We start from the raw sequence: 20,773 nt of genomic DNA on the forward strand, positions 1-20,773 counted from the left end.
TTAGGAGTGCTGGTTAAGTAAGATGATTTACGGTTCTCAAAAAATAGATGTGGTTTTTCTCACGATTCGGTAGTCTTCGTCTGTGACGCTGCATTGAGCCTGAGGAGATAAAATCTAGGGGATATGTCCCTCATTTTTGGGTCTCGCGCTGTTGCTACATAAGTAACGAATCAAATCCGCAATTGTCGCATTTGCAGCCGCCTGCTAACGCCCAGGATTACTGTCTTGACGTTTGTGGCGTCAAACCGAATGCAATGCGGGAAGGTTGAGTAAGGCTTATACCTGCCCAAGCATAATAAGCATTATAGCGAATGGATGACATGAACGCAAATGTGCCCAAACATAAGATCCCTAAGAATGCATAAACAAATTGTTGTAGTTGAATTGAACCTCCCCCTTAAGTCGACCATGCTGCGGCAGGGGACTTCAGGAAGGGCGGGGAATTCAGGTTCCGAAAATAATTGTCTGCAGCACTTCATGCTTGCATCCAGCGTTATTTTAAACGAATTACTGATGTTACCACTCTAATAGCGGGCACTGCGCCATCAGTCAAGTGCCTCAGGAACAAGGCGTAACACTAAACTAGTTCGCAGTCCTTGTCCGGGTTTCTGTGATATCAGAAACATATTGCTATTAGGCTCGGATTATGTTTTCGTAAAGAAACGACCACACGTATTGTGGAAAGCAGTGACCTAAGTTTGAGGCGCGTGAGTTACATTGTCTCTCGCATTGTGAAAATTAGTAGTGCAGGTCAAAACAACATTAATAACGCAAAATGCATTGCGCTCTTTTCTGCACAATGCACATGACCAATGGAACGTGAAACGACTGGAAAACTTGGCTCAATTTTTCTTACCTCCAGCATAACGTGTATTAAGAAAAGGAACGCCGACCAAAGGTCGTTGTTAATAACACAAAACCGTTTCGGCTTTCATAAGGAAGCCTTCATCACACCGCTGAAAGCCCAATGCACGAAGCTTAAGTGCGTCGCAGTAATCTACTCCCACTAATCTAGTAGACGAATTTTGCTGTCCAACAAGGCGAGTTTTCGTTAAATGTCAGATTTCACTTCTCCAGCATAACGAAGCGACATAACAAAATTGGGCATGGGCAAAGAAGTATTGGAGCCGCAGGGAACGGTGCACAGGATTGTGGAGATTCCTTACTCGCAAATGTTTTCCCGATATTCCAAAAGAGCAGCGAAGCAAGTATTTGCCCTATCGATCCAGCCATAGGAGCTGCGTGCTGGTATTAGCCGCACAAGGTTTGTAATGAGGAACGCATCTTCACAGCGCCAGTATAAAAGGAGCGTCGAGCGAGTTACGCTTTGCGGACGACCTTCCACAAAAGCGTAACACTCCGAAGGCGCCACATCAGACGCTGCACACGATTACGCGCCTACATTTTATCATCCCACGAATTAGCGCGAGGGAGCAAGTTTACGTCAGCTAGCTTACGGTCGCTGCCAGAGTGCTGCGGCCAGTGCCAGCGACGGTAGCCCAATAGCCCCGCGACACAGCTTCGCGCCCCGACTGCTCTGACTGTCGTCGGGGCTACTCGGTTACTTTTGGCAAAGACGATACACAGTTTTATCGCTGTGCAGTTCAGTTGTCTCATGTCGCAAATAGCCACCCCTTCTGAACAGATTTTCGTTGCAGTTTAAATGAAGAAAAGTAACTATTTCCAGCCATTCGGCGCATCTGACACCACCTAACATCTTTTTTCTTCCACAAGCAACGTGAACAAGCTTACCAGCCTGGGTCTGGCACCCTACACTTCTGAGAGGGAGTCAGACTCAGCGGAGAGCATTGTTTCCGCCACAGAGCCCCTCTCAGGTACGAGGTACCGGCTGTCTACCACATCTTCAGCGAGTATGACAACGTTAAAGAATTAAGAGGTCATTGACAGCACCTGCTTAGCGCTATATGGGTCTGTCCTTGCTGATGATTAAACGAAGATTCTTGCAGTAGTCCACGCTAAGAGATCCAGAGCTTATAGCGGGACATAACATGTGCATCAAAATCCAGCTGTTCAAGGGCGCGAATGTGCTGAGGTCTTCTTTGAGCAATAGTGTGCATGGCCGAGGACAGCGTGGCTTAATGCTTTATAGTCATCCGTACGTCTCAATGACGAGACGACGCGAGAGAGCGTACTCACATGGCCGGTGCTGTATAAAAATAGCCCGGTAATTTACCATTGTCTACGAGTGGTCCAGCCCCTAATATTGATGGCGCCAGTAATAATTTCATTTTTGCTGTGCTGAAAGACGTTGTCTCGGGCTTGAGCGCGCTTTCTCAGCATTTGCGCGATTCTGCCATGGCTGTCAACACAGCGCCTACAAAATCGATGGACTCTGAAAAAGCCAGTATGAAGAAACTGTGATTAATCGCGTAATAGAGGGCAATATAAAAAACAGACCAGCACAACATAACTTCACCGTGCTCACTACGCAGGTCACAAGACGGTGACTGCGGTTCGATCGAGGGACGCCACACACGGATGCATCTACCGTAGAGCAGATCGTGAGGCCCGCAGGAATACCAGAAATCCGCGCCGGTACCCCAATAGGAAGACGAAGGAACACAGTGGAATCCCCTTTCCAGGAGCCAGCTCACACCCTAAAAGTGGGGGCCAGTCGCCGGCACTGTCCACCGTCTGGCGGCGAGGTATGTACTACTATAGTGTCCTATAGAATTGAAAAGAGTTTCGTCTGCCGCCGGCGAGCTGGTCGTTTCAGCGATGACCACTCCGGGCATGATAGGGCGCTGTGTGTACAAGGAATGCGGCACCCTATAGAAGAGTGCAATGAGTGCCGAGCAGACAGCTGGGTGAACCGTCTCCGCGAACTCTAGTTCTTCGGATCCCGAAGGCGAGGGACATTAAATTGTGTCGCTTTAGCTCCCACATGCTTGCCTAAATGCTTTAAAGCGATTCTGTGCATGAATAAAAACTAGTTTCGTATAAAAGCGACCGTCGCCGTGTAAAATGTGTATAAGCGGCAATTAAGACACATATAGCCAATGCAAGATATATACATTATGCCGATTTCCTGAACGTATTGGGCACTATATTTCTCGAACGTTAATGGCGTGTCCAATGACGAATGTCTACCATATTTTTACGACCTCAAATATTATTGGATGCGCCAGTTTATGTGAGCTACACTGAAGTCCATCTTCGACGCTCGCTGTCTTGAAAACCCAACGGAGGGTGTTTTAGGCTAGGCTAGCACGAAAGTTTTTGCCCATTCATTTTTTCCTTTTACCGTAAACAAATGAAATCGACTGCCCGAAAGTGTAGTCAATATCCCATCCACCATCTTTTCATCAGCCCTGGTTGAAGTGTGTGAGTTTTGTCACATTTATCACTGTTTGTTGTGAATTTCATTGCATATAGTATTCTGAATTTTTCATTATTGGCATTGTGTTTGGTGTTTTTTTTTCTGTTTTCCCTAACTTTTCTTAATTATGAGACAAAATGTTTGCAATCCCCAAACCCCTACAATAATGCTACACGAACGATGTAGGTATATGCATAATAAATAAATAAATGAATAAATAAATAAATTCGTGAAAGAACTGACAACAACGCACGTGGATGACTGCAACTGTTCAGTGCTTGCGTACGGTGCTACCGGTGCAGGCACGATATTCGCTATGCTCGGCACGGAACACTGGCCTGGCGTGGTGTTCCCCATCATGAGCCACTTGTACGAACGCGTGGATCAGCTACACCCTGAGGGCCAGTCTTGCGACGTTGCCGTGGCCTACCTCGAGGTGTACAATGAGGTGGTGCGCGACCTGCTCTCTGCCGGTGGAGCACCGATCGATGTGCGCGACGACCCCGCCAAGGGCATCGCCATCTCAAACCTTGGAAAGGTTTGAGATGAGAGAGGCTGATGCTCTTCTAGACCTGCTGCTGAAAGGCAACAAGAAACGAACTCAGCACGCCACTGACGCCAACGCTGAATCGTCACGCTCACATGCAATCTGCCAGGTGTATGCGACGCAGACCGAGACGGTGATAGGCACCAGCAAGGGCATCCGCGCTTCAAAGATGAGCTTCATCGATCTCGCCGGCTCAGAGCGCGCTGTGGCACGGTCAACAGGAACATTATGGCTAGGCTGCGCTGCGCAAGGGCACCAAGACAGAACCTGTCCATCCTGGCCCTCTGCAAATGCATAGATGCGCTTTACAAGAATGGAATGGAGCAGGTTCTCTACCGAGGCTCGAAGCTGACGCACATTCTGAAGGACACTCTGAGTGAGACGTGCCGGACACTGAAGATCGCCGCTGTGACGCCGTCAAAGCTCATCTACGCAGACACGTACAGCACGCTCAAGCATGCTGAGCGTGCAATGATTATTGAAATGCAGACCAAGAACAACATTCTGAATGTGACGTGCACTTGTCTAATTACAGCGCACTCTTTGAAGAGTACAAGAAGAAGGTCGACTGCCTCCAGAAGAAGGTCGACAGCGCAGAGCCGGAAAAACAGTGCTGGCGGCGAAGGTGCTGGCGCTCGAAAGGAGCCTGGAGTTGGCGCTGGGCAAGAGCGACGCCTAGCCGCCACGTGTCTCTCCCGCAACCCGCTGAACGAACAAAATGAGTACGGTCACGCCCGTCATGTCGGGAGTTGATTTAATTAATCGCGGTGTGCTTTGTGCGAGCGCTCGTCTGTAGAACACGCGGTTGTATACAGGACGAAATAGATCAGCAAGAGCTCATTCAAATGCACGAAGCTACATAGCGCACGACTTCAAAAACCAGCAGGAAAAAAAAAATGACGCGACTTATTTGAATATAAATAAATAGTTCTAGCATATTATTTTGCTTTAGGGGGTTGACGTCCCAAAGCGTGTCAGGTAAGAGAGACGCCGTAGTGAAGGTTTCCAGAAGGTTTGGCCACCTGGCGCACAGCACACGGGCGCGTTGCTTTTCGCCTCCATCGGAAAGCGGCCGCCGCGGCCGGGTTTCGATCCCGCGTCCTAGGGCGCAGTAGTCAAGCGCCTTAACCACAGCACCACCACCGGGCAGTTCTAGCAAATGGTACCAACATATAAAACACTGCAAAAATACATGAAAATGTCACTGAACTAGGAGAAGATGAATGAATTATGGGGCTAAATATGAATACACTCAAGACACACGCAGAGAAATTAAATAGAGCCCTCGTATAAAACCCAATTATTTGCATCTCCTTAGCTTCAGGTGATTTAACTCCTCTGCTTTCGAGCTGTGCTCTTTGTTTAGTGTCCTCAGGAAAAAAAAAAGAAATCGCATAAGGACGTAGAACTTCACTGCGCGAAGCGTCATTTTTGTCATGGGTAGGTCATCCAAGCTTGGAAATCTCCGCACTTTGCAAAAAACATCGCAAATTCTTTCATATTGCCATTTGCATTATTTTTCCTTGAACTGAAAAATGATTTCCTCATCAGCTGTTTTAACTTTTTCAGCAGAGTGAGGCAAAGATATCGAGCAAGACATGTATGTACAATTAGAGAAAACTTTTTAAATGTTTCACACATATTTCTTCAAGAAACACTCCACTAAGTTTTTGACTGTCATGAAGGAAGCTCTCTGGTCGAAGGAAGCTTTGTGGTCGGAGAAATCAAGAGAGCAATTAAGTTATCGGGAGGCAGCGCGTGGGTCCATAGGAAGTTGCGCGGCGAAGAGATAGACGCGACAAACTGATGCCGCTGATGTCGATAGCGAGTCAAGACAACGTGGCTCTGCGTTCTGGCTTGGAATGTACGTACCGTGATCCACTGACAGAGAGCGGTCGCTTCGGCAACCGGAGAACACCGTCGCCGCAATGCATGAATTCGGAGGGGGGGGGGGGTGTACACACAGCGGCGAAAGGTGGTGGGAGGAGCTCGCCCAGCAAACGAAGACCGCGCGCGGTCGACGCCACTGAGGAAGGGGAAGGCAAGAGTGGCGCTGCCTATCTGCGGAGCTTGTTACGAGGGACAACGCCGACGTCGACGCGAAATGCAGGTACGGGCGCCACAGCGCTGCGCCTTTCCAGCGTATCTACGAGGACGGGTCCGAGGACGGATAAAGAAGGCCGGCCCTCACGAATGAAGTTCACGTCTTTCGAGTATCGCATTGAACTACCAGATTCAAATCTATGCGACGCTGGCATGCCTGTATTTACGTTGTCTGCATAAAAGTGAAATACCTACATCGACGCCTTACATCCTTATATTATCTTGCACTGGCAGAGGAAAGGAATGAAAAGTGGAGAGTAAAGGGGAAGGCGCTCAAGGGCGGTTACGAGGAGGAACGGCGTCGTCATTTGTTTCATTAAGACGCCCGTGCTGGGGTCGCAGCGTGTAAACCAGACGCGCGAGTTCTGAAACGGGCTTTGGTCTACGCACATGCGCGCTGTTATTCGACGCCATCATCGTTTAACCGCTCTTGAGGCAGCCAGCGTGCGCTGGCTATCGCAGCATATATGGGGCGAACATTTGGTGTGGCGAATCTGTCGTCAGAGGACAAGTCTGTGATTCCTTTACTCTGCTTCACATAACACGCACATACCAGATGCATATCGATGCGGTGTGCGCGTGTCTACAGTTACGTTTTCTATGTTTTCGGAACACTAAAACTGCAAAGGTAATTAAGGAAGGCATTTATAGGGTTTCTTACTCGCCGTTAAGGCGAAAACATGAGGCTCATCTTGAGTCTTTTTTTACTATCTTCATCATTGTTTTCTTGCATATTATTATGAAGCTGGTCTTGTGTGCAGTCGAGGCATGCGGCAATGATGAGTATTCCTTCGAGATCTGCACAACGTACCACTCATTGTTTGGCTATACGTATAAGCGGTGGTGATATTCAAGTTCTTTGTGAATTTGTATTCCGAAAACTTTTGTGAGTACCAGCAGTACGTGCTACCGCAATGGCGCTGAAATTCGCGTTAAAGTTGGTAAACATCCTGTGAGCTGTTGGTCTGCCGCCTTTGCGTGATTTGCTCTGGCGACGACATCCTCGACAATTCATAACAAAGTCTTATTCGCCTACTTGCAGCTCAACCATTCGGGTGACCTCTAAACGAAGTACTCGGAGACTTTTATTTGTGAAGTGAAAGAACGAGCATCCACATAATCTTTAGTATCGTGCGTTCACCTGCTCGTGATCTAAAGTGTTGCCAGCTGTTGGTATGACTACTCATTTTTAAGATACCCAAGTATACTGAAAATCCCTGAGAACAGAGGCTTTTTTCTCTGCCTGTGTTCATTAGCATATAACGACTAGTGATATAGTTTTGCTTTCTACAAATGTCAAGAGGTCCATATAATTAGCAGGACTTGAGTAAGCACACTGTCTTGTGCGTGAGGGGGAGACATGGGAAACAAAAATATGCACATTCCAGCAAGCTCAAGAAGTGGCTTTGTTTACAGGGTAAAGCGTGCCAAGCCGACTCAGGCTATGAAAGAAACCGTATTGAAGGAAGGGCAGAGTAAACGGGTGCCTTGCGCCTCTCCTTCATTGGAAATCGCCACCGCGATTGGGACCGAACACAGGTGCATAGAGCTCATTCATGCAGTGGCCTAACCCATGAGTCACAATGGTTAGGTGGTCAAGTAGTCGTTTTGGCCGATTAAGGATCCTGAGTCCCGTGTAGCTCAGCGGCAAGAAGGCGTATGACACCTTCAATGACATGCATTGCGACGGCCACTGATCTTATGGCCGCTAAATATTTTCTAGCAGTCATAACGTAAACTATCTCATAATCGTTCAAGGCGGGTGCTTCTAAGGCTTGTGAGTTCCCTACTCCCTTTGCCTGATGATAGAGGAGATGCTGAGCGATCGTCTATAGGCATGTTATTCAGTGCCAACTGTAACAGAGAATTCTTTCAATTCGTCGCAGCTGCGGACGCTGTTGACAGTATACGGTACCGGACCATGCGGACTTCAACGGCACCAGGTGATCCGAAATACGCCCAGCCCTATCATCATCCGGTAAGACGACTTTGACTTCACTTCCCTTTCCTTCACGAGTAAGAATCAGAGGAGCATGTATAAGGCGTAGGGGACTAGGCGATGGAGGCGGTGAGGCGGTGCAATCCTCCCGTCCCCTCCCCATGCAAGGAATTTATCGTAGATAGAGCGTGTTCATCCACGCTTTGTCTACGAGGAACGTCATTGAAATACATGGTTCAAATGCGACCACCCTAGTGAATGGTGTCTTATAAGCGCCACCCAAAATATTCCTCTGTTAAAAAGTGCACTTATTCTCTAAGGCATGTCCGCCTTGCTGATTGCGGTAAGCGACGTTCAGGGATTATTTTGATCGTAGTCTTTCTCGTCATGCTTTTTATATTTGCGAAATTAGAATGACCGCGTTGGGTAACGTTCAGGTGCCTAATTCTCAATATCATATAGCCCCGTTTACTTCTAAGCGTTTGGCATTTGATAATTGAAGCGATGGAACTGTGCCCCTTGACTTTGAAGATATGTTATATCCAAACTGTATAACCGTCAATCGCAGTGCAGTCACTTCTCTCTGTTACTAAGCTAGACGTTGTTTGTGGAATGGTGTATTAACGTTGATTTCGCGCTGTTTGCTTAGTGTTTCCTCTGGCTGAGGTTAACAAGTTAAGATTTTGATTCGGTTCTGACACCGCTCTTTCTGTCCTCATTGTTAGCTTTGCCCATGATGGATGATGGTGGTGGATGATGAGAAGGGCATGGTGATGGAGTGGTGGAAGAGGGTGTGTTTAGTCTTGAGGAGCCGCTATAGGCGCAACACATTGTTGTTCAAAGAATTTTGACGAAACACGCATTGTCAGCCGACTGCACTCGTGACAGCGTGATGGACATTGCATGCCTCCAGAAATGCTAAAAACTCCCTATGTGCAAATATATTTACGTTACCTAATCGCTTATACGGCGACCTGTATTTTTTAAGCATCTTGTTCTCCAAACTCAGAGGTCAACAAGTACAAATCTCACAGCCAATGCGACACTAATAATGCTATTGCGAGGGTGTTGCGCAATGTCCGTCTTTTAGACTTCGAAATTGTGCAATGGTTGAAAACCTCTCTTCGTTTTTCTATTTTATTTTTGAAACAGGCCGAAGTGCCAGCGGCTTACCATGAAAGGTGCGCTAACAATGATGAATAGGACGGGCGATTCTTATGGGTAGTTATTGAATGCATGGGGCTTTAACCGATGATACAATAAACGCAGAAAAACGGAACAATTTTTTTTTCATCAAAATACCCGTGAGTCAAAGAAAGCGAATGCATTTAAGAGCAGGCTCATTTGTATGTATTAAGCATATGATATGAGCACATTCTCTTGTTGACCTTCAGGCCGTCGTACATTCGACTGGAGTGAAATAAAGCTTCAGTAGATCACGGAGTGCAATATTATTTACGATATTAGGGCTGCTTGCGCTGGGCCGCTTATTCAATGTAATTCAGGTTTTCTGATTTTCTGTTTCTTCCTGCCAGTGGCGTCAATGTTACGGCCCCAGTGACGACGTATAACGAATTGGCTGGCGGAGGACGCAAGAATTGAAGCATCGTCCACGCCACCTGTCTGCAACCATTGGGACAATATCATGAAGGCCGGGCGTTTTGCTTGTGTGCGCACGCGCTGCGTCCCATTGTAGGCAGGTGTTCGTTTTGAGAACGCAGGATTAATAAATGCTTTTGAATTCTTCCTTGTCTGTATGCCTTAAGTGGAACTTGCACGGTTGTGAACCTCTCACACATTTCTGATGTGCCTCCCTGTTCGCTGCACAGTCAGGTTTGATAGTAGCATATGATAGCGATGACCTCCTGGCTCGTGTTTGCATTGGCACATTACACCCTCTATGATGTCACTGGCTGAGTTAGCGACCAAAAGCACAGCTTTCGCTTCGCTTTCGGCCAGAGCATGAAAACGAGGAGATGCGCTGATGTCATACAAATTTACGGTCCTAGATAGCGGTAGGAATCGTTCTTAATGTGACTTATAATATTCACGTACGATTATATTCGCGACAATTGCGTTTCTATATACGCTTTGTAATCTGTTTGAAACCTGTTTCCCTCCCTGTCGCTATGCGGCCGATCATCTCGCGTCGGGAGAGCGCTGGATGAGTGATGGCTTTCGTATACACGAAAAACAAAGTAGCGTTGGGAATGCCACCGAGGCGGCTACTCAGTATGCTGGGGAGAGACGACAATTTCCATTGGATCCGTCCTGCGACGAGAGCGGCCGTGACCACACACATATCGCCTCCCTCCGCAGACGTACGTGAAAACTGTTTGGACATTGCCACCTAGTGTTGACAACTGGTCCAGGGCAGCAAAGTGCCTTGAAGAATGTGCGATTGTGTTGCCTGAAGAATGCTGCGCGCATTGGAAAGGTTGTGACACTGCCGCTACTGCCAGTGCGGGGAGCTTTCCGCAAATGTCGCACTTATACCCAGCCGTTAAGTCGGAGGCCCTTGTTACGCAGCAATGCCCTTCGCAGGGCTAATTACCTATACCTTCCCTGCCTACACAGTTACCGCCCTACCAAACCTATTTAGCTATCATATTTGACAAAATTGACCCAGCAGCCCCCATAGAGTAACATAACCGACAAGAAGGGACACTAGCATAGGCCATCTGCGGCTGATTTTGGCTCACTGCGCACCTAACGGAGATAGTGAAGCGTACCAACCTACAGAACCCATAGAGATAAGAGTGCTTGGCGCCAAATATCGGTGGCCAAGTATAAGCACCGTCGTCTGGCTTAGGCTTAAAACGCCTCGCTCGGGTATGAAAGGGTCCAAAGTGTATTTTCTTGTAAGAGACTCGCCATGACATGGCATTAGTTAGGGCGCCCGACAACTGTATCCGATAGTGCGGAGTCGAATTACGGCCTAGGCGGCCGCTTTTCGCTTGAGCCGACAAGCAAGGCGCCCGTGTGCTGAGCGATGTTAATGCACGTTAAAGGACCCCAGGCGGTCTAAATTTTTGTAGCCATCCACTATGGCGTCTCTCATAGCCTGAGTTACTTTGTGACTATAAACTCCACAAGCCAAACCTTCTTGTAGGTTATGTTACTCGATGGAGCCCCGCCCGCCGGTAGAAGAAGCACGGTGTAGAGCAACTGCGCAGGGGTCGCCGTCGGCGCCCTCTGCAAAAGGGGTAATAAGCTTAGGAAAAGTGTTATCAATAGAGTTCCGCCATCTTCACCGCTATGGTCAAACTAATCACTGTGACCAGCATAGCTCTTGCTCACTAAGTAAAAAATGATCAAGATGTAGAAGGGAGATTTAAAACCAGCGCTAGTTACCATATCATCTACAAATGTCAAGATTTTTTTTTTCCAAGTTTCGAAATGCTTTTGTGATATTTCAGGCACTGTCTCCGACGTATGAATCTCATGTAGGATGTCTGTAAATCACATTTGTGAGCACGTGCTCTTTGAGCTTCAGTTTGAAATTACAATTTTCTGCTGTCATTTCAGTTGGCAGTTGCAAGGTCGAAGCGCTTTAATTAAGAAGCTTTTTGTAACAACACGCCGCTTGCGCTCTCATGAATTTATATGAAACTTTCGTGCATTGTATGCAAATCAAGAGCTCCGAAAGGATCCCACCTATCGCCTCACACACTTGAGAGTAAATTTACTTGATTGAAATTCCTTCGGCAAGCTTCATCGCACGTTTTAATTTCCACATCGAGAGCGATATGCGTGCACTACGGACTGCAAGGCCTCCGGAAGCGATGACACCAAGCGAACTGAACATTTTTGTTCTCTGATTTCCTCAGGGGAATAGAGAACGGGTGGAGAAATGGTTCAGTGCTAAACCGTCTCAGACCACGCTGTTCTGATCGCAGATTTTGAACCGTCGTTTATGAAATAACACAGGGCAAATAAAGCGAACAGTAAACACACAAGCAAGCACGAAAACGGAACAACCAACGCGAAAAGCATTACGCATTTTTTCGCACTGCCAAATGGCGCGAAATAGAGTATGTATAACAGGCGCAACTGAAACAGCTGGAAACCTAGCCTCATTTTACCCTTCCTCGCGATGAACGAAGCGTCACAACAAAGTCAGTAGTGATCACGCAAGCAGACTATCCACTGCCGAAAAACCAGCATCGAATATTTAAAATCCGGTCCTCGTTTTGCTTTACTGAATTGGAAATGAGCAGAAAAGCAAATGTTTGCCCTATGGTTGCAGATACGGCAGCTTCGTGTTGAATGCATTCTATTAAAGAGCGCCACCAAAAAACGAATGATTGTTGTGCGAGCTATATACTATATGCAGGGCGCCCTTCCTCAGTATCCCAGCACACTGAAGGCGCAAAATCGGACGCCGCACGTGATGCTCGCTTACGTATTATATCCCACGAAAGAGAGCGAGGGAGCGTTCTTTTGGCAGCCGGCTTACACTCGCAGCCGGAGAGCAGCGACCAGCCATGGTGATCTTAGAGCCACCGCTCTGCACCGTGCCTGCTCCGTCGATTGGAGGCTGCTCGGGTGTTTTTAACAAAGATGGCACCTATCTACCTACCTACTCACCGACCTATCTACTACCACCTTGCCTACCTAGCTAACTCCTACCTACCTACATACCAATACCTACCTACTTTACCAGACCTTATCTCCTAATTTTGTCTATATGAAAGAACATGGAATAGGGGGGGGGGGGGGGAGCCTCAGTTCGCTGGCCGAGAGGGAGGGGGATAAGAAGGTAAGTCAAGGAGTGAAAACCTTTTTTCTTCAGTATATATTTCTCAGCCTGGAAGCGGTGATCCTGTGGCCTGAAGAAGAAATAAAAAGCGGCAGCCCCAGGAAAAGCTACAGTGCGGGGTGGATGGTTAGTCAGCACCTCAAACAGGTTCGGTGCAGACACCTTTCTTGAAAAGGGACAGGATTCCGGTGTTACATTACCTACTTGGCCTTGCCTACTTGCCAATCTGCTTCCGGAGGGCATTTTTCATTTATAGTCAACTCTCAAGTGGCTAGGTCGGGGAACCTGAATATCAGCGGTTAAATTGATTTGCACATCTTGCACTTCGCAATTTCTCTTTATATACACGATAAAGCCCGCCGGGGTGGTGCAGTGGTAAGACGCCCGACCACTGTCCGGAGTTCCCGGGTTCGAGCCCAACCACGGCGGCTGCGTTTCGATGGAGACGAAACGAAGAGGCGTCCGTGTGCTGTGCGATGTCAGCGCACGTTAAAGATCCCCAGGTGGTCGAAATTGCTCCGCAGCCCTCCACTACGGCTCCCCTTTCTCTTTCCAATTTCACTCCCATCTTCCTCCCTCCCTTACGGCGCGGTTCAGGTGTCCACAGACACAAGTGCGACAGATACTGTGCCTTTCCCTTCCTGTGAAACAATTATTATTATTATACACCATAAAGATCTTATGCAACATAAAAACTCTAAATTGTGTGAAAATGTTCCCCTAAAAGGTCTGCCTGTTTCTGTATACTTGTTTGCATGGATAGGGCTGCTGGAAATTGAATTGCGAAAGGGGCGGAGACGCCTTTGAATCTAAGAATTCGTTCCCACATTTTCTTTATGCGAAAGCATTACTAGCGCCATTGCGCAAAAAATCTTTACGGCGTCGCCATCATTGCTGGTGTGGGCAACACTCAATGATACTTATAAAAATAGCGGCAAGTACCACGTCCGGAAAAAGGAAGTATTATATTCGGCCAGTGATTGGGTTCAGATCCATCATATGCGCGCTGTTACGACCGTGCATCATCCGCACTTGCGCGCTCTATTGTTCGCCTGTGGGCATAGGATAAGTGCTGTGGATATGTGCTGTTGGTACAAGGGCGCTAAGCGAGCCTGTTTCCAGGAATCCTTTTGTGTAAGCCTGTTTTGCTTTGTGGACACCCTGCAAATGCCAAATTGACCCTGTCAAGAGAACCTAGAAAAACACAAAGAAATGTCCCCCTGCGGGAAATAGCAGGAAGTGCTTTGGTTCAATTGTTCACCTTCCCGTCGAGAAGCCCTATCGTCCAGTGAGGAATGCCTACTGTACAAAGGAGACGACAGAGTGACACGTCCGCTGACGTGCAGGACAAGAAAGGAGCATGACGCATACGGCCATTAGAGGATTTTCTGGGAATGCAGGAAAGATTTGCAATTGTTGGAAAGGGACAATGCTGGGAGCCGTATGCGGCGCGCACGTGCACTTGGGTTTCTGAGAAGTAAATCCACTTGCCGGAACCAGCCTACCGATTCTTGGCTGAAGAATAGAAATGTACCTCCTCGCCGTTCCCAAGCTTTTCCCGCCAACTAGTGACCACGCCCAACGAAACAATGCCGGACCAGTCAGAGCTTCAGACCATCAGTGCAGTGATGTGTTCGATTGGATGCCGATATCTGAGGGGCGTGCCCTGGATTTGGTTGGTCAGCATCTTCAGAGAGGGGCTGGACATAGGGGGTTTTAAGGACGCTGCAGAGCACGAAATGTCGCTCTGAGCCCTGGGTAAACGGCTCATCCAGTCGCTTCTCGCTATGAACTCTTAACGCTTGCCATTTTGCTGATGTACCCTTCTTTTTCTTGTAAATAAGTTTTCTTAAAGTGCCATTACACCTGCTTGTATATATTTCACCAACTTCGAAGATTCAATCCTTCTTCAACCCCGAGTCTCTGCACGCTACCAAGTGAAGGCCGGGTCGACATAGCCCCAGCGTCACGACAGCGCCAGGAGGGCACGCAGCTCATAGACCACGAGGGGTGGTGGGTTGGGGGATTGGAGGAGGGAGGGGGGAAGGGGGTTTAGAGGGGAATTTCGTGAACATGTTGGGACACGTATAATTTACTAATCAGTGTTTGTTTTGGTTTGATTTGGCTTATGGGGTTTAAGTCTCAAAGCGACTCAGGCTATGTGAGACGTTATTGTGGAGGACTCTGGAAATTTTGACCACCTCCGGTTCTTTAACTATCCCTTACCTCGCACAGCACACGGGAACCTTGCTTTTCGCCTCCATCCAAAAGCAGTCCCCACGGCCGGGATTCGAGCCCGCATCCTTGGGCACAGTAGTCGAGCGCCCTAATCACTCCACCACCATGGCGGCGCAAACGTGCGTCAGGGATGCGTACTCATGTCCCAAGAATAACAGTCGTAAAATGCAACTGGGGAGCGTGTTGGCTGCGCCTACGCAGTTACTGATGATATGGCAGGTCTCGGCTGAAACATTGCATGAAATACAGATCAAATCTCGAATGCACTTAGACGCCAACTACCAGGTTGTCCAAACCCAGAAACTCTCGTCGCTTTGTAGCGACAGGGTCCGAATATTCCCTGACATGCAACAAACACATCGTAAGAAAAACGTTAATGGTTTTAGAAATATTTCAGCGAAACGTCGGGCCCGCAAAAACGGATTCTTTTGTGTTCTCGCATGTAAGCAGCCAATTACTCTCACGAGTATTTTTTTATGCGACTGAACTGTTTATGGATGACATTTAATTTTCCCAGGAAGCCTCTTTGACATCGTCACAGACATATCGTGCTTTACCTCCTGTCTGTGTGAAGTTTATGGTGTTATTGTTGGTGTTGTCTTTGTGTATTTGCGAAATGTTCCTAAGGCTTTATTTTGTTTTTTTTTTTCTTCCTCGCATCTTCCCGAATAGAAAGCATTACATTTTGGCACAACCCCCAGGGCTCTACAGTAGCTATAGGTGTCTTGAAGCAAAAATCAAGGCCGTAAACTGCTCGTTTTGCACAGCTACGCTGAAATGTTATCCGAAAATATTTTTCAAGGCAAAAGGCCTTTAATGGCTCATACTGTCGTGATCAAAGTGTGTCCCGCTTCTGCGGCGGCTGTCGCGTGGCGTTTCTTGGCGCGCGTTCAAGTGTGAAATTGCAGATGGCTGGAACTATAGACAAGATGAGGCTTATCAGGCTTTCGCCTTTCACTACTTTAGTCGCTAAAGTCCCTCGTAATTTATTTATTTATTTTTTAATCTAGCTTAGGAACTGAATCAAGGCCAATAAGCTAAGTGAAGTTTCCCCCTCCTGGGTTTGTTTAGGGTGCTGAATGGCGAAGATGTTGAATTATATATAACCAGAAAATGCTCCATGCCACATGGACAGTAGTGGACAGCCTAATTATTGTGATTAAAAACAAATCTAGAGCTATTAAAACATAAATCCAGCCAGTTCATCTTTTCAGTGCCTGTAGAGCAGAACGTGTGCTTTCCGACATTGAGGAAGGATGTACTGCATCACAAGATAAAACCTTTTATAATATGGCCTCTTTTATCCGTTGGTTCATTTAAACGAAAACTGAAGCGCGCATTAACCTTCCCAAATACCAGATAAGGCTGTGACTGCTGTTTTAGAAGTGGTTCTCTAAAATTCATTTTTAAAGGTAAATGAGGTACAAAGTCTATGTAACATATTGCTACTTTTTTAAAAATGAAGAATGCCAGCATCAAAAGCTTCATAATTGGTTTAAGGTCGGCTTTACGAGTTGCAGGACCACTTTAAACTACGACAGAAACACCTTCAGAAAGCCTACTAGCTTGCTCTCGATCGCATTGAATTATTTTACGTACTTTTAGAGTGTTTCTGTGTTTAGTTCCTGCGTATATTGCCTGTCGGCATGAAGTTACCGGAGAAAGTGAATTTAAAATATCGGTTACATCGGTATAGTTTGCAATAAGTTCGCGGCAGTTCAAATGTATTGGAAATGCCATGCTTAGCCACGTGAGAGGATGTCACTAAAACTCATATTTGCGGTTTTTTCGTTACCGTTATTCAATTTCGCGCTTTATTTCGTTCAGAAAAGTTATGCCGCCGCTGAGAAGGGGAGGATGGCGGATTGTATCCATCCCATGCTCAGAGGCTATGGAAGTTCACAGACGAGCTGCGAGTGAAGAATCGAGAATGGTCGAAGGATCCTTTTTCATACATGCGATGGTAAATTTTGTTCTCCCAGCCTGGAGAGGGTGTGGTCCTACCTGAGGCTTTACCTGGGTATAAGCCAGGTCCCAGTGTGGTGTGCCGCCCCCACGCACTCCACTGGCGTATTTGTTTTAGCTGTGAATACGAGGATGCTCTTGTTCCGGTGAAGTCGTTTTCATATCCTTCCTTGAGACTGTTCCCTTTTGTTCAAGCTTTATTTTTAATTTTTTTTTTTTTTTTTTTTTTTTACGGAATTGACACGACCTGGAGTAAACGGAATGATCCCCCTCACATTCGAACAGTGTGGCACAGGAGCCCGGTTATCGGTTATGTGATCATTTTCCACATATCTTGCACACGTTTTACGGGCCCGTCAACTCAGAAAACCATATAGCCGAACACGATGGCACTTAAACCGACGCCTGCGGCTGGAAAAATAGTATCGAACAGTTATTTTTATGTAGTGTCAATCGCACTTAGCGGGAGCACAGCTCTGCGTGTCCACGCACGTGGTTTGCGCCACTACACATAACCCAGTCACAAATTATTACAGAGTGGCGTACGAATACGAGGACTGCAAGTGGTGCTTCTTATCGTCCGCCATTTTGCGTGAATTTGCTAGTTGCTAGGGCGAAAAGATTCTCCGCACGTGTACAGCCATGCGGAGCCGTGTTCTCGCTAAGTGTGACTGACACTGTACTCAACTTCTAACGATTCGTGGCGGGCGAATGTGGCAAATGTAAAGACAAGATGTTTCGTATGTACATACTTTCTTGCCGTCTTTTCTTATTTGAATTCTATGGAGATTTGTCGCATGTTGTTTCTAGAGTCTTTCGTGCATTTTTTTCCCATTGAGATTCATGAAGTCATTTCCAAATATACCTCTGAAGACAGTATGCATGGATCTATGTATGTGTAGATACAGTGATGGAGACGCGCCCAAATGACTCAAGCTTTGGAGTGTTGCGGCATTGTACTTTGCTGGATACTTCCAGAAAGAGGTCTCCGCTGACCAATTCAGATACTTTTTGTACAGGTCCTAGAGTTCTTCCAAGCACAAGGAAGGGAGATACATTGCGGGCTGATTTTTCTAATTCTTCACTCTGAATGCTGTAGAATTTGAGGGAAACTTCTGTCATTCTCTAAAATAATTCAGATGCACTTCGGTCCGCATCCTATAAGAATAAGTTTGTTTTTAACAGGAAACCATGAAAACAACATCCTGCTGGGCCAAGCTGCGAGCTACCCACCATAGAGCCCTACATTGGGACGGTACGACAGTTTGAAAGCAAGCCCTGCCAACACCAGATCTATACCATAAGTTTAACCAATTGACGTAACTGAGGGCTGTTAGACACAACTGAATAATATTCCCCGTCTGGAAAAAAAAAAGAACAATAAAGAAGGGAAGAGAAGACAGGTTAGTTATAAGGGAGAAAATTGTAGAGCGAAAGACCAAGGGGAGGATAGGAAAAGACGACAGCCGATTTTCCCCGGGGGGTACCCCCGGGTAGCCGTCTGCAAGCTGGTGCCGCCGATAAAGGGCCTTAGAGGTCCAAACACTCGGAATCAGTTAATCCATCCAGATCTGTTTTTTTTTTAACACGGCTATATGCCATACACATAGCTATGCGTGTGTGCATGTGTTTCGTGGTGTGTCACAGTGCATGCAATGTACTGCTTTAGCATATGAACTCTGCGGGATTTCCGTTGCCTCTGTCATTGTTTTTTTTTTTTGGCATTGATTGCTGCAATAACAACGCCAGCTGGCAATAAAACATGCTATTGATATGGGTCGTCCGACTCGCCAGCAAGGCTACAGGCTAATGTTCGCTCATGCTAGGGCAGGGGATAAACTCCGAGGACGGACAGGGCGACAAGGCGCGAAAAGTCCCGCGAGGCCTTCGCCTCGGCGACGACCGCGGAGTCGCGCGAGGATGCGTCCGCTCGAAGGGAGCTGGCTTTCCGGCGGGCGCAGGGGGGAAGGCTCCCGTGGCTTCCCAGCTGCCTACAGGTGCCGCAACTCTGGTGCCATCTCTCGATAGTTAATGTTAACCACCAATGCTGGCGCCATTCAGCGATAGCTAGAGTAACTACCGCAGGGGAAAGCCGACTCCATAGGGGACGATGGGAGAAGGTTCCCCACAGCTTAAAATAGAAGACAATGAAATGCCCACAGCGACAGAGTATAAATATCTCAGGGTATGAATAAGCGAAGGACTGACACATGCAAAGGCACGAACAGTGTGTTATCACAAAAGGGTGAAGAGGTGGCTGAATAATGAAACATAGAGCATTGTGATAATACAAGGGTATATTAAGTGCTGAGGGGTATTTGAAAAAGTGTTACGGTGCCAGTGCAAAACACGCAGCGGCACGCAGCTACCTATCAGAGCTTACTTTCAGGAATGCGTTTTTGGGCCTAAAGGCTCGAAAGGCTCGAAATAAATCAGTGTTTTTGGACGATTAGCATTAGGTTCCGACGGCTAAACCAAAAACGAGGCGGTACAGGGAGATATGGGCTTGCTGTCTTTTGAAGTGCGGGAAACTCAGGGTAATATACTACATAAGGAATGCAAGCAAAACTGAACAATAACAGGTCGGCAGCTAGCGCGTATTTAAATATCTGCACCTAAAAAGCATTGACTTGTAAGGAAGAAAAAGAAGTAGGAAACTAACTAGTGAGCATGCAGGGCACAAGGGCGGAGAAATCAAGAGCGTAAAACATCAGGTAAAAGAAACAGAAGGTAAAACATTCGATAATATTTTTGGAAAAGATGCAGAGTGTAGAAATATATCGAAACTGGAAAGGAAAAATCAGAGATTTTTTTTTTTTTTTTGATGACTCAGCAGGCAGTTCTTTATTTCGTGAAGGTAGATACGGGTTGCTTAGAAGTTCTTGCCTTGTGGTGGGGCATCCGCCTCCCATTCGAGAGTTTCCAGGTTCCATCCCATACTGTTGCCGGCAACCCACCGCTTTTCAATGGCTACAAGATTTCCCCCGCGCTCGGCTCTTCCGGGGGGGAATTCTTGGGAAAGGAGGGTATGGGACCAAAAAGTTGTGCCCGATCATACCGGGCCGTGGACCTACTTTCGAACGCCGATGCCAGCACTTGTATGAGAGTTGAACTTCGTCAGTGACAGCACACAAGGCTTTATGACTTTCAAGCACGATCAGAACATTTTTCGCACTAGAAATTTCAAGGCTTTCTATCTTTTTTAACGTCGTGAAAGAAGCATAGACACTAAATGTCCTCAAACCTGTGACACATGGTAAAGAGCTCATGAAGATTTGCAGAACCTTTTTCAAGCTTACAGCCGTGGGAATGCCGGGCTCCAGGCCGGGGAAATTTTTTTTTGCCCATTTTTATAGGTAGGTGTCCGGCGGTGAGTGAGCAGTTCGAATCACGGTTCTTCCAGTAATCTTTAACTTCTTCCTTTTACGCTTTTACTTATTAGCTTCACAAAAACGACTGGTCAATCATTGGTAAACGTGCATTCGATTTTAGGATGTTTTTATGAAGTTTTCAGCTAAATATACCTTTGAAACATTTTCTTTTTCGACATTTTTTATTTTTTTTAAATACCTAGCAGCATTCGAATTACTTGTTCCAACCAGGAGGGTTGTTGACCCGATCCGCATCTCTAGTGCAGAGTAGCAGGCTATATTTTGATCATTCCGGCTAACCTCTCTGCCTTTCCTTTCAATAAACATATCTATGCATCTAGGCTGCATTCTGACGCGTTTTACAGCAAAAATCGACGTTTGAAGCAATTTCTGAAAAAAAGCAGGGAGGTTGTGCACTGGTTAATTGGCGATTCGAAAACACAGGCTTTTGTCAGTGCCTGCGTAGCATGGCGTCCCAAATCTGAACTGTACTTTTTATTTTTTTTTT

At 46.9% G+C, this 20,773-nt stretch overlaps 1 pseudogene; it reads left to right on the plus strand.

Moving 5' to 3' along the window:
* Nucleotides 1-2,316: 2,316 nt before the first annotated feature.
* LOC146202259 (kinesin-like protein KIF18B) lies at nucleotides 2,317-7,056 on the plus strand (annotated as a pseudogene).
* The last annotated feature ends 13,717 nt before the right edge of the window (nucleotides 7,057-20,773 follow it).

The sequence above is a fragment of the Amblyomma maculatum genome, chromosome 1 (assembly GCF_055883805.1).
Source record: "Amblyomma maculatum isolate TAMU_Amacu chromosome 1, ASM5588380v1, whole genome shotgun sequence".
In the NCBI taxonomy this organism is placed as follows: Eukaryota; Metazoa; Arthropoda; class Arachnida; order Ixodida; family Ixodidae; genus Amblyomma; species Amblyomma maculatum.